The sequence below is a fragment of the Parus major genome, chromosome 1 (genome assembly GCF_001522545.3).
Source record: "Parus major isolate Abel chromosome 1, Parus_major1.1, whole genome shotgun sequence".
NCBI classification, from domain to species: Eukaryota; Metazoa; Chordata; class Aves; order Passeriformes; family Paridae; genus Parus; species Parus major.
The window spans coordinates 54185508-54197726 of record NC_031768.1 but is presented as its reverse complement, the minus strand read 5'-3'; the positions used below and the strand labels follow the sequence as shown (position 1 = coordinate 54197726).

Sequence of the window (12219 nt, the reverse complement as noted above, 5' to 3'; positions counted from 1 at the left end):
ACATATTTATGATAATCAGGCCAGTTACACAACATATGTACATAAAAGGAAAAATTACAGCAGTAGCAGTGGAGTGTTTTACTACTAAAAACAGGCTTTTGTACTATATGATGGGTTTTTTAGAAGTAGCTGCTAAGTATTTATTTTTAAAAAAGAGAAGTAGATGTGTTTAGAGGTACAAAAGAGCCAAATAACTTCTAAATATTTTCTGTGAGTCTACAAATTTGTTTTTGACATAGCATAAGCTACTAAATTCCCACTCCAGTAAACAAAGCTGATTATTTGCAAAATATACATGTTCTACAAAAGCATAAGTTATTAGAAATTTATTCAAGCACTTCCATCTTGACCATCATCACTGTTTAGATATTACTGAATTCCGTAGCTCTGGTTTGGATTGCTTATGATAGCTTTCTGTAAAAGAAATATGATTTGTATACCATTCCTGATGTCTAGGTGAGGTAGGGTTGGTCATGACATCAACTTTGTCACAAGCAGTGTGCACAGAAGGCAATTTATGTACCCTGGTCTCAGGGACAAGAACTAGTGCCTGGCTTTCTTTTATATAGAAAGACCGTCTTAGCTTCCCTTATCTGTGATAAGCATACAGAATATACCTGACACAGAAGATCAGGATGAAATTATTTAAAAAATGCAATTTCTCTATTTTCTAATGTTCAGTATTGGTAGAGCCTTCATCTTTTATACAGCACTCTCTGAGATTAATTCTGCATTTTCCATTAAAAAAATCATTGCATGAATAGAAATATGTAATGCTGGGAATGAAGGAGAGAAGCCAGAACTCCCTCATTCCTGACTTCTAAGTAAATTCTAAGACTGTTTTTTGGTTTTCCTGGTTTATTTTCAGGTCAAGGCCCCATGAATCTTGCATACTCTTCTGTCCACTATACTGCACCAGATTTAACATGAGGGAAGAGGGTACCTCAGACATAAACTTTTTAGCCAGAAAAGCCACTTGAAAACTACTTACCTTTACTGTTCAAAATGTCAATGATCTTTCAATACTCTAACAAAAAGGATTACCTCAACAATTATTAATACTTAATTTTAACATAATAGTTGCTAAACCTCCAATGTAAGACTGAAATGGCACATAAAGGCTTGGCTAGAATAATATCCCATATGTTTTACTGATTTAACAGTGCTGAGGCTCACTTTATATTTTTGGTCTTTCCCTTGACAGAGCTGGTTTGAGCTTGTAAAAAGTCCCTAGTGAGCAATTGTCTAATGCTTGACTGTTGTAAATGAAGCCTTGGGAAAACTACATATGGAAAAGATCTGATACCCCCAGGCAGACACTTCATCACAACTAGTAGCCCTTTCTGTCAACTAAGGCTGGGGAGGCTGTTATGCAGCTGTAAGACTTTAGCAGGTAACCAAAAAGGAGGGAGCAGATGTGTAAAAGAAAACATAATTAATTTAACAGTGTGTGATAAAATCTGACATAACCAAAAGAATTCTCCACTATGAGCATTATATACTTCTAGCAAAAAAACCCCACAGGATGCTGCTAACTAGTTGCAATCCCAATCATGCTTAAGGGAAAATATGTCTGTTAACTTTGTGATTCAGATGAACTTTAGCTGTGTGAGAATGGGACCACAGGAAAGGGACACACACTAGGATGTGTTATGTAGTAACGGTAACCATACTGTTCGTGAAGTTTTCCCACATTAATTGGGAAATGTTGGATATTGTACTGTTCAAATATTAGCTACATGAACAAGGGAGTCTTGTTTTCATGTGCATGAATAACTTCTTATAAGTTCCTTTTTGCCCATAAAAAGGCTTGGAGTGTGACTCCAGAACATGTATGCACCAGCTCCCTCAAGTATATACAGATTTATTTTCAGTTTCTGGATCCCACTGTGGGTTAATAAGACTTGGCCCCCACAGCATTCATATATCAATTTCAACAAAAGTGAACCATAAATGTAGATACGAAGAAATTTTTATTTTGATAATGGAGGCATCATCCGCCATTAGGCACATCTGAAGGATATATTCACTGTGTGAGCTCTTCGGTGTTGAAATTTTTGTCCAGGTCCTACTTCGGAGTCCTGATTTTGTCTGAGTCCTGAGCTTTAATTTTACTTTAACTTAATTTCATTAACACTATAGAACTGATGAAGGAAGGAAGCTTTCAGAGCTGAAACAGTGGTTGAAAATTTGGATCTTACAGCCTGGATAATGTTCAAATTCATTTTTGGGACTGGTCCGAGGCCATGACCTTACTCAGAAGTTGTTTGGGAGTGTTCTATCTTGCTCATCCATATACTGCCCTAGGGCCACTCCGAAAAATTTGACTGTATAAACAGGCAGATATTTGGAATGCTCTTTTATACGCTCTGGTTCACTCTGGTAGATGTAACCCCTGTGTATTACCATTTGTCAGTCACCAGGGAATAAGACAGGGCTCAGAAAGAAATCAGAGAACACAGATTGAGTATTTTTCTCTCACAGGGGAATGTTGTATCCATTACATGAAAAAAATGCTTTCATGTCAGTTCTCCTTCTGATCAAATGGATATAAACATTTAATTATAAGATACCTAAGCTTCAGCAAGACATGTAACGTGCACTTGTATAGACTAACTTAGAACTTGTGCTCCATCAATTTTATTTAATTAGTATTCTTAATAGTGGTCTGTGACAATGCAAGAAATTCCCCCTGTGCTGATGATTTTACTTGGACCCGGTAAAATCTGAGTATGTTAAGATAGTGTGTGAGCAGACCTCTGGGAATTTAATTACAGAATGAGGAGGATATAGGGGATCTCAGGAGGTCATCTAGTCCATCTCTCTGCCCTTCGGCAGGACTATTTACACTAATGTCATGCCTGACAGATATGTGTCAAACTGGTTCTTGAAGATTTTGAGTGGCAGAAATTGCACAGGTTGTCCAGGCAATCTATTCCAGCTTTCCAATGCAGTGTAGAATTTATGCAGTTTTGCTATTGTTTTTGAAAGGTCCTACATTATTTAACCATTATTTACTGGTTTATTTATCATTAATACATAATATGCCAACATATTTGAATATTCAAGAACAAAAATACAGGGAGATTTCCTCTATAGAAATTATGTAATTCGGGTGCCTTGGTACTTCCTACAGCAAATACTGCCTTGTATCTTTTGTTATCAGAAGAATTTTTAATAAAACCTTAAGGAGGAATTAATCTGGTTTGTTGTAGATTTAAGCATGTAAGCTAAGTTTTTTCACAGACTGGAAGACAGAAGTGGTGCAGGTTTCTGGGACACAAAAAATATGTGTAAAAGAAACAGAAAAAGATAATAATGAACTACAAAGTTCAGCTTTCAAACTTTTTAGGTATTTGTATGCACAGACTGGTGATTATTTTAATACTTATGCATTAATCATTTCTTTTATGTGCAGTTTTCTGTATTCACTCACATCCCTCCCAGCCCTATTTTCCAGTCTGATTATGAAAACTCTATCAGAAAAGATTAGTAACAAAAGTTTATGAAGATATCAGAAAATAATTTGGAAGAAAAAGAAGCAGAGAGCAGTATTGATTGAACCAGATGAAAGAGAGAGAGAAAGGACATAGGGGAAATATGAGGTGTTCAAAACAAAATTAATATTATGCTGAGGATTATATGTATCTTCTTTCTATAAATGTACTGTGAGCAAGAAATAAATGAGAAAACTAATGAACAGTGTATTGTGTGAATAAAGAAGAAAATGCCAGAAATAATAAAGAGAATGAAAGAAATAGTTTCAATGCATTAAATATAAAGGAAGAGGGAGAGTTAGAAAGACTTGAAAATAATAAGCAAAAGAAAAGAATAATAAAAAAAATAGAATTTTTTTTTAAAAAAATTAAATTAAAAAATAAACATTCTGGGAAAAATATAGAAACTTCCACAGAGGCTGATACAAAAATAAAAATATTTCAAAAAGGAGCATTTTTTTTTCAGGAAGAAAGGAGGTGATGGGGACTGCAAAGTAAGTTAGAAGCAGCCAATTCATTTGCCTTGTATAACATCCTTGAGGTACAACTAATCTGTAGGTGAACTAGGGCAAGACTCAATAATTTTCAGCCAAAATTTCCAAACAGTTAAAGGTATTGCATCTCAAAGAGTTATGCTGCTTTTCACACATCTTTCTACTCAGATTCAGTATGGTAAATAACTCTTTTGAACAACATTTCTTATCTACCTTTTTTCAAACATGAAATAGCTTGAAGATATGAGGAATTGTTCCCTCAGATGTTCCTTTTGGTATCCTCAGATTTTTTTTTCCTCTGACGTCCTCTGCTAGTGCTTCATATTAAGCACAGACAAACTCCCAATATTTTCTTTTTGAGACTTATAGGAGAGGCGCACAAAAATAAACTAAACTATGATAGCAAATTTATACCCAAATATCACTTCTGGATGAAATGGAATAGATGTCTCTGTTATTTTTATGATTTTAATATTAATTCATTAGTGTTAGAATTCATTGTTATTTTGAAAATGTATTTACAGAATGATATTTCTAGATATTTCTAGGTATTACTGTAGTAGATAAAGCTGATACTTTATCAGTGTATGTAGGTAGCTCAATAGCAAAGAAATACTCTCTTATCCTGTTTTTAGACTTGCAGCACCTTGATTGTTCAATAATGGGAAGTTCTCATTTATATTTTTATCACTTACAAATATCTAAATTCTCCATAGCTTTTTCAAACCCATCAGAAATAGCTGCAATGTATTACCTAAAACAAACAGCACAAGTCAGAAAGAGAGCTTCCGTGAGAGGTATTGCCAAAGCTAAGATGGCAGTGCAAGACCAAAAGAGAAATAAAGTACCTTCTTTAATTCTGGTCTGATTTTGTTAGGTTTTTGGGTTTTTTTAATCCCAGGGTTTTCCTGAATTGTGTTCTAGAATGATCAAGTGTTTGAGAGCTGGCAATGGTTTTGGAACTTCTAATTTTAATAATCTTTTTTAATTTTAATAGTCTGGTTTAGAAAGAAGAACTGAGTGCTTTAAATCTTTTAAAAACAAACAAACAAGCAAGTAATCCCAAGAAAACCCACACAGAGCTAAACATAATCCTCCTTCCCTAAGTGATTCATTTCAATGAATAGAACAATTAGATTTGGTTTGCTATAATGCAATACTTCCTTTGTTGATAATCCCAGACATTGCACATTTCAATTTTCTAAGTTTTTTTTACAACAAAATGTTTACTATATAGAATGTTTTTGTACAGGTGTAAGTAAGCCATTGGGTAAGCATTCAATAGGGAAAATCATGTTACTGGTCACATTATTTGACAAACTTGATTGGATTATTTACTAATTTACATCATGTATTTATTTTCATGCATAGTATAACATCTTGAATCCATAAAAATAATGACAAATATTATCTTGTGTTTTCTTGGGCTATATGCCTATTAGATTGGTTTTGGAAGCAAAAATCCTGGAGTGGAAAATTAGCTCCTGCAGTGATAGGAATTAGTTGTCCATGAAGCTCATGCACAGGAAAATCACCTGCACAGACATCTGCTCAGTTTTAACTCTCATGGTTTGGAATCATAGAAATCTTATTGGGTTTGTGACTTTTATTAGATGCAGAATGTTTGCACATGCACATATACTTGTATATATTAATCAAGTCAGTGTTCTTCCTTTCATTACTTATTTTTCTTATATCCTAATTGTGGCACTAAGAAATATTTAATTTCTAAGTTCAAACTTAATTGGTGGCTTTTAGAGTGATTCTCCCAGTTCTGTGCACCCAGATCTTCATTCATTCAAGTAACTTCAAATCCTGGGAACATTTTCTGAAGAGGAAGTTGTGAAACCTTTTAATTTCTATGAAAAGAAAGACAACACGAGAAGAGGAGGGAAAGAGCTTAGTAAAAGAGTAAAAAAATAAAACTTTGATAGATGTCAGGATGTACCCAGAACAATTTTCAACTCTGTTCTTACATAGCAAAGGTGAACTAGTATAGCAAGACATATATTGAACAAAGATAAAGTAAGCATAAATTTTAATGTAAATGATTTATTGAAATTGATTTTTTCAGAAGTTCTTGAAAGGTCAATCAATTAACTACATATAATGGAATTATGCCTCTCCAGCAAAGAAAGCGCAAAACATTTACCTTCAAACAATGATTGCATTAAAAAAAAGGTTACTCTTTGTCTGGATTTAAAGAATGAACAGGCTTCAATAAAATCAAATTTGACAGTGTGTTTTCTTTTTATTCCACTACAAGAAATATCTATTGTGGTAACTTGGATGCACATAGACCTTGTTAAGCAGGTTTTTAATGCCATTTTAGTCTAAGAGGGAACAAAGTGGGTACGTAAATAAACTGTTTAAAAGATTTAGCATTGACAGTGCATTATACAGCATTGACAGTGCATTGTATGTCATTCTGTGTACCTTTATTAATAAAATTTAAAATATATTTATAATTAAGTCAATCATTTCTGTTTCATATAATTTATAAAATACAATCTCCACCTTCACTCTTTGTAAAGCAAATGATTAAATTATAATTATTAAAGTCCTGCAGTTGTCATCTGTCTCTCAAACTGCATGGTATTTTACCATAGCAGTGCCTCGATGCTATTGATCAAGTGACAAATTAAGATAGATTGTGCTGAGCAGATGGGGTGATTTTTGAGATGGTAAACTAGATTGTAGAGATTGTTGTGGAGACAGACTTCCTCTGAGAAATCTTTCTTACCTGTATTCTTACAGTCACTTCTGTCTTACCTGTTGAAATATATAATAACAGTGAATGTAGAATCATCTGATGTTAAAGCCTCTAAGTTACCATGACTGGTATTTTCCACACTAGTGGAATACTCCTTTTGTAAGTCAAAAAAATTACACTAGCTAGATTCATTTTCATCATCAAGGAAAGTAATGAAAAAGGTAAAAAAACCAACAGCAACCCACAAAAAAACAACTAACCTTTTTGTACAGATACGACACACAGAGTAATTTGTGCTGCTCGTGGCTGGGGCTGGGTTAACCTTCATCATAATAGCTGGTGAGGGGCTATGTTTAGCATTTGTGCTGAACAACGCTGGTAGCACTGGGGTGTTTCAGCTGAGCAGGGCTTGCACAGCCTCAAGGCCGTCTCTACTTCTCACCCACCACACCAAGGAGGCTTGGTGGGTGAGCACAAAGAGCTGGGAGGGGACGCAGCTGGGACAGCTGGTCCTAACTGACCAAAGGGATTTTCCAGACCATATGACATCATGCTCAGCATATAAAACTATGTGGAGGACAAGGAAAGGGGGGGCATTTGGAGTGATGGCTTTTGTCTTCCCAAGTCACCATTACACGTGATGGGGCCCTGCTCTCCTGAAGAACAGGGCTGAACACCTGCCAGCCCATTGGAAGCACAGAATCAATTCCTTGTTTTGCTTTGCTTGTGCACTTGGCTTTTGCTTTCCCTACTAAACTGTCTTTATCTCAAACAACTTTTCTAGCTTTTACTCTTACAATTCTCTCCCCAATGCATTATGGTGAGTTTAGTGAGTGGGAATGTGGGACTGAGTTACCAGCTGGGCATGAGAGCTATTTATTATATCAATATTGAAGGCAAAAAAAGAAATTACATATTTTTTCTGATTTCTTGCCTGTGAAATTCTAATTTTAAATTATTTACTTCAGGTGTTTTTTTTAAGATATAACTAAATTGTAAAAACAGAGTTACAAAATTTTGTTAGAACTAAGCAATAGTTAATCAGAAGGCCTTGATATTCAAAGTTATTCCAGTGGTTAATAATAATGGTCCTTGGAGTTCCAAAACTCTAATAAATATTTATATAGACACATTTGTAACTTTCTTTGTATTGTCCTTCTGATGCAGTAAGTCCTGATAAAAAGTCAAGTTCTGGTATGAGGTGCCTGAAGTAATCCTCTAAAGTTTATTTTACAGTTTAAACAATCTACCTCAATCTCATTTGATAATCTTTCTTTACTTCTGGCAAACTGTGTGGATTGTCTTTAGTTAAAGTACAGTATTTACTGTGAGTCAGAAGGAAACCACCAAATTCATTATCTGTGTGACCTGAGGCTATATTTGAATGTGTATCTCCAGAGGACAAAACTCACTGATACAATGGACCTTAGACATTGATGTTATCTCACTTGTGCACTTCTGTCAGTATGCTGAAGGACTTCTATAAGAAAGAAAAATTTTCTTTCCCTCAGAACATATGGCTACTTAGTATATTTTTAATATGAGTAGTGATATTGGAAAAGAGCAATATTTATTTCCTTCTGGTTTTCAGTCACTGATTTTGAAGTAGTATATTCATTGTACTCAATTATTAAAATTCTTATCCTTTTTAAGAATCCTCTCAAAAGCAAAGGAAAAGATAATTTTCCCAGAATATATTTTTTTATTTCTGCCAGGTTTCATGTAACAATAAAAGCTGAAAAAAAGAGCATTCCTTGATTCAGTCATCAGTATTCAGTTGAGGGTTTTAACTCCATCATTTTCTCAAATGTTTCCAGTACTAGATGACAAGGAAATAGAAAAAAAAAAGAGAACCATTATCATAAAGCAATATTCTTATACACCTATTAATAAAGATGACATAAAAATCTTCATGATTTTTTTTTTTAAAATGCATATATTATACTTAGAGATAAACATATTGGCAATTAAACCTAAGGTTGTCTTATGATATAATAATTTATTATCTTTATGTGGTTTGTGAAGATTGAATATGGTGTTTAAGTTGAACAGATACTTCAAGTAGGTCTCCTGTCTCTTCTCCCATCCCACTCCATTTTCCTCTCCTTTCTCTTTGCTACCCTTCTTTTCCCTGCCCTTTCACCTTGTTCTTATTGTGAACTGTGTGTTAATACATGTACCTGTACATGTGCAATTCAAAATAATTGTATCAATCCATACATCAGTAACTCTGGAGAGCAAAAGGTTCTCTAAAATTGATATCTAAAAGATACTTTAAGATTGAGAAGTCTTAGAATTAGCTGATTCTGTCTATCGTATATACTTCCTTAGAATAAGAACAACAAAAAAGAATGTAAAATATTTTATTAAAATAGGTAATAGCAGGATGAGTTTTAATATCTGAAGGAAACATTGGCTACCCTGCAATGAAGGCAACTAGATTGGATACACAGAAGGTAAAATACTTTTTTTCTTATAATATCATAAATCATATAGTTTTGAAAAAATATAAACCTCTTGGATTAATTTTTATTTTTCAATGGTTTAAAATTCCATTTGTGCCTATTTTGGCTCAGAAAAAAAAAAAGAGGGGCAGTTTAATGTTATTGGGAATGATAGTTCGCTGAAGTTTGAAATGGCCCAAAAACTCTGCTGGACTTCCGGATTCTCTTTTTCCTTGCTTGTAAAGCTTCGTAAAGTTAAAATTTAATAAATGGTAGGACATTTGACATTTCAAATAGCTTCATAAAATAATATCTTATTGAAAGATATTAGTTCATCTGGGGAGGGGTAGAGGAAGTAGAGAGACAAAACAACCTTAATTTACAGAACTTCACTAATCCTTTATTGTAGTATGAATCCATTCTAGTTATCTAACTTTCATTTTGTTGGGCAGAAAAACAGTAAATTGCATGTAGATTAATATTGTCAACAGTGTCATCCTTTCAGTCTTCTACATACTCAGCTGATAAATATTTTGAAAGAAACTAAATTGTTGGTGAAATTTGGATGCCAAAAATAAGCAGTCACATACAAGTATTCACATAATACACATGTGAATACTGGTGGTGCTATCTGACAGTTTTTAGATTTTCTGTCAAGGATTTTTCTTGGAGTATTTGTTTGTTTTGTCCTCTTTAAGTTTCATCCTGTAACTTCAAAACCTCCCATTCTAGTAAAAGTGGAAGTGAAATTTTCAGCCCACTTACCTGAATTACATTCTTAACAATATTTTCCCCTTCTGCTGAAAATTCTTCAGTACTATGCCTTATAAAATAGTAAAATATAAACACACAGTTATGTCTGCAATATGAGAAAGGCTGTTTTGCAGTAAATAACTTTCAGACCTCTTTAGCATAAATTTCAGGGACTAAACATGTCCACCTCTTCCTTACCACCTCTTCCTAGTAGAGCAAAAATAATCAGAAAAAAAAAAATTAGTATTGTCAGAATAAGGAAGTCACTTCTACCAAGTCACAGGGGGATCCCTATCAGAGAAGAAACTTACTTTCAATAGTTTTTTAAATAAGCCAGTAAAATGAAGCAAAAAGTATGGAATGATTTTATCATAGTAATTAGAATTAGCATGCACAGACTTACCTTGTTTCCATTCAAATGCCTACATTACAATAACAGTATTTTCCAGAAAATCTTTACTGAACCTGGAAAGAAAAACATGTTATTTATGTTCTTCAGATCACTTGCTTTTTAAATGGTTAACACTGCCTATGTGTTCATGAGAAAATAAAGTTAAAAAGGTAGATTTACTACAAATTTCTTGTGATAGTGAATTTATATGTGATCCCCTGAAGTCAGTAATATACAGATGCATTCTTTTCTAATCTTTTATGAAAAGGGAGAGGAAAATTCTCAAGAGAATTGTACTTCTGAAAGCAGGTTTAAGAAAACAGGTTTTTGTAGAATACAGGTATGATCACATTAACTACAGATTTAAATTGAACATGAATTGTTTGTGTGTGAAAAAGATGAAAGCAACAGCAATAATGCCTCAGTGGAAATAACCAGAAAAGGATAGCCTGAGCATTTGTAATACTTATGGATCACTAGAAAGAAATTACAATATAAATGCTTTGCTTCTTTTGGTTTGCAGTCTTGCGTATAGTGTTCTTGCCTCTCAGGACTTGAATAGCTCTAGGAGAGTTATCATTTACATGAAAACATAGGAATAGCCACACTAGTTGAGACCAAATTCCTCTTACCTTTACTTCTTATGTCCAAGAGTGACAATTAATTTTCACTTAGGAGAAGAGCATAGCGGCAGTGGATTGAGTGAAATGCTCCTGTCCTTGTTAACACTTTCACAGTTTCTAGCAAGTATGTGGAACATAGTTTTTGTGAGGGTTAGAAGAGTTGGAAGCAGCTTATGCACCTGAATCAGAAGAGTCACTTGGCTGACCATGTAAGGGAGTGAGGAATTGAGAGGATATTAGGTGTAATAAATAGTGACACAAAGAGTAGAAGCTTATACTGAATTTTCAGTTTAATATGCCATTGTGTTCTCATGACCTGAACAGCAATTAAAGACATTAAGCAGTCAAACCTCAAAAACATTCTAAAGCAAGACTAATTTTCTTGAGGTGTGGGAAGCAACATCACTCTGTCATTCATATGTTGAAAACAGCCTGAAATAGAAATCTCTCACTTTCTGTGCAAGCCCTCTAAATACTGGACTACTCAATATAATGTGTGTGCTGTTGGCAACACAAGTGACTTGCTTTAGATAGGAATTTGATATTTTGGTATCCTGCACTGATGAAAGTACTTACTGAAACTCCTGTTCAGGCATGAACTTGTTTCTAGGTATTTTAGGGTAGAATGCTCATTCATTGTATGGCCAGTTGGGATCAGTGATTCTGAAGTCTCCCAGAGATTCTTGCTCAATTAGGCAGATAGGATCTCCTCTCGAAAGCCTCAACACTCTTACCTGTCTTCCATGGCTATATAAGAAATACAAGCACCTAAATTCCTGTTGTGTTTTGTAGCTTTGTTTGTTGGTTTGTTTTTTTTTAAATCTGAATACAAAGGAATGGTGAAGTCAATGAAAGTTTGTGTGACTTCCCTGTTTTTAACAACATGAAAACAACAACCAAACTAGTATTAACCATCTCCCTCACTGCTTTCAAGTGGGTGATGCAAGAATAATATGTTGTCTCAGCTCCTCTTGAGTTATCATTTGTAAGAGTGCACACAACAAAATATATTACATGTGCATTTATAATACACAAATTTTGGTTCCCTCTCCTGTTCATATAAGCATAGAAGCACAGTGATTGTACATCTAAGTACTAGAAAGACCGAGGAGAGGTAGCCTCCTGAGTAACTCTAAAAATGAAGAGATTTTTAACAGGATTTAATCAATGGACTAGAATTATTGAATATCAGTAAAATTCATCTAGATGAACTGGTTAATGCTCAGTCAGAATATCTTGACAGCAGCAATGCTGGGTTTTCAGAACTTGTAGTTATATTGCTATATTAGTCTGTGATTTTAAAG

At 34.1% G+C, this 12219-nt stretch overlaps 1 long non-coding RNA gene across 1 annotated transcript; it reads right to left on the bottom strand.

The window, feature by feature from the left end:
• Nucleotides 1–8462: 8462 nt before the first annotated feature.
• On the bottom strand, nucleotides 8463–10358 carry LOC117244030. The gene is made up of 3 exons (XR_004496356.1): nucleotides 10305–10358; nucleotides 9914–9971; nucleotides 8463–8523 (listed from the first exon to the last, which is right to left on the bottom strand). It is a non-coding gene; the product is annotated as an uncharacterized LOC117244030 (long non-coding RNA).
• Nucleotides 10359–12219: the final 1861 nt, after the last annotated feature.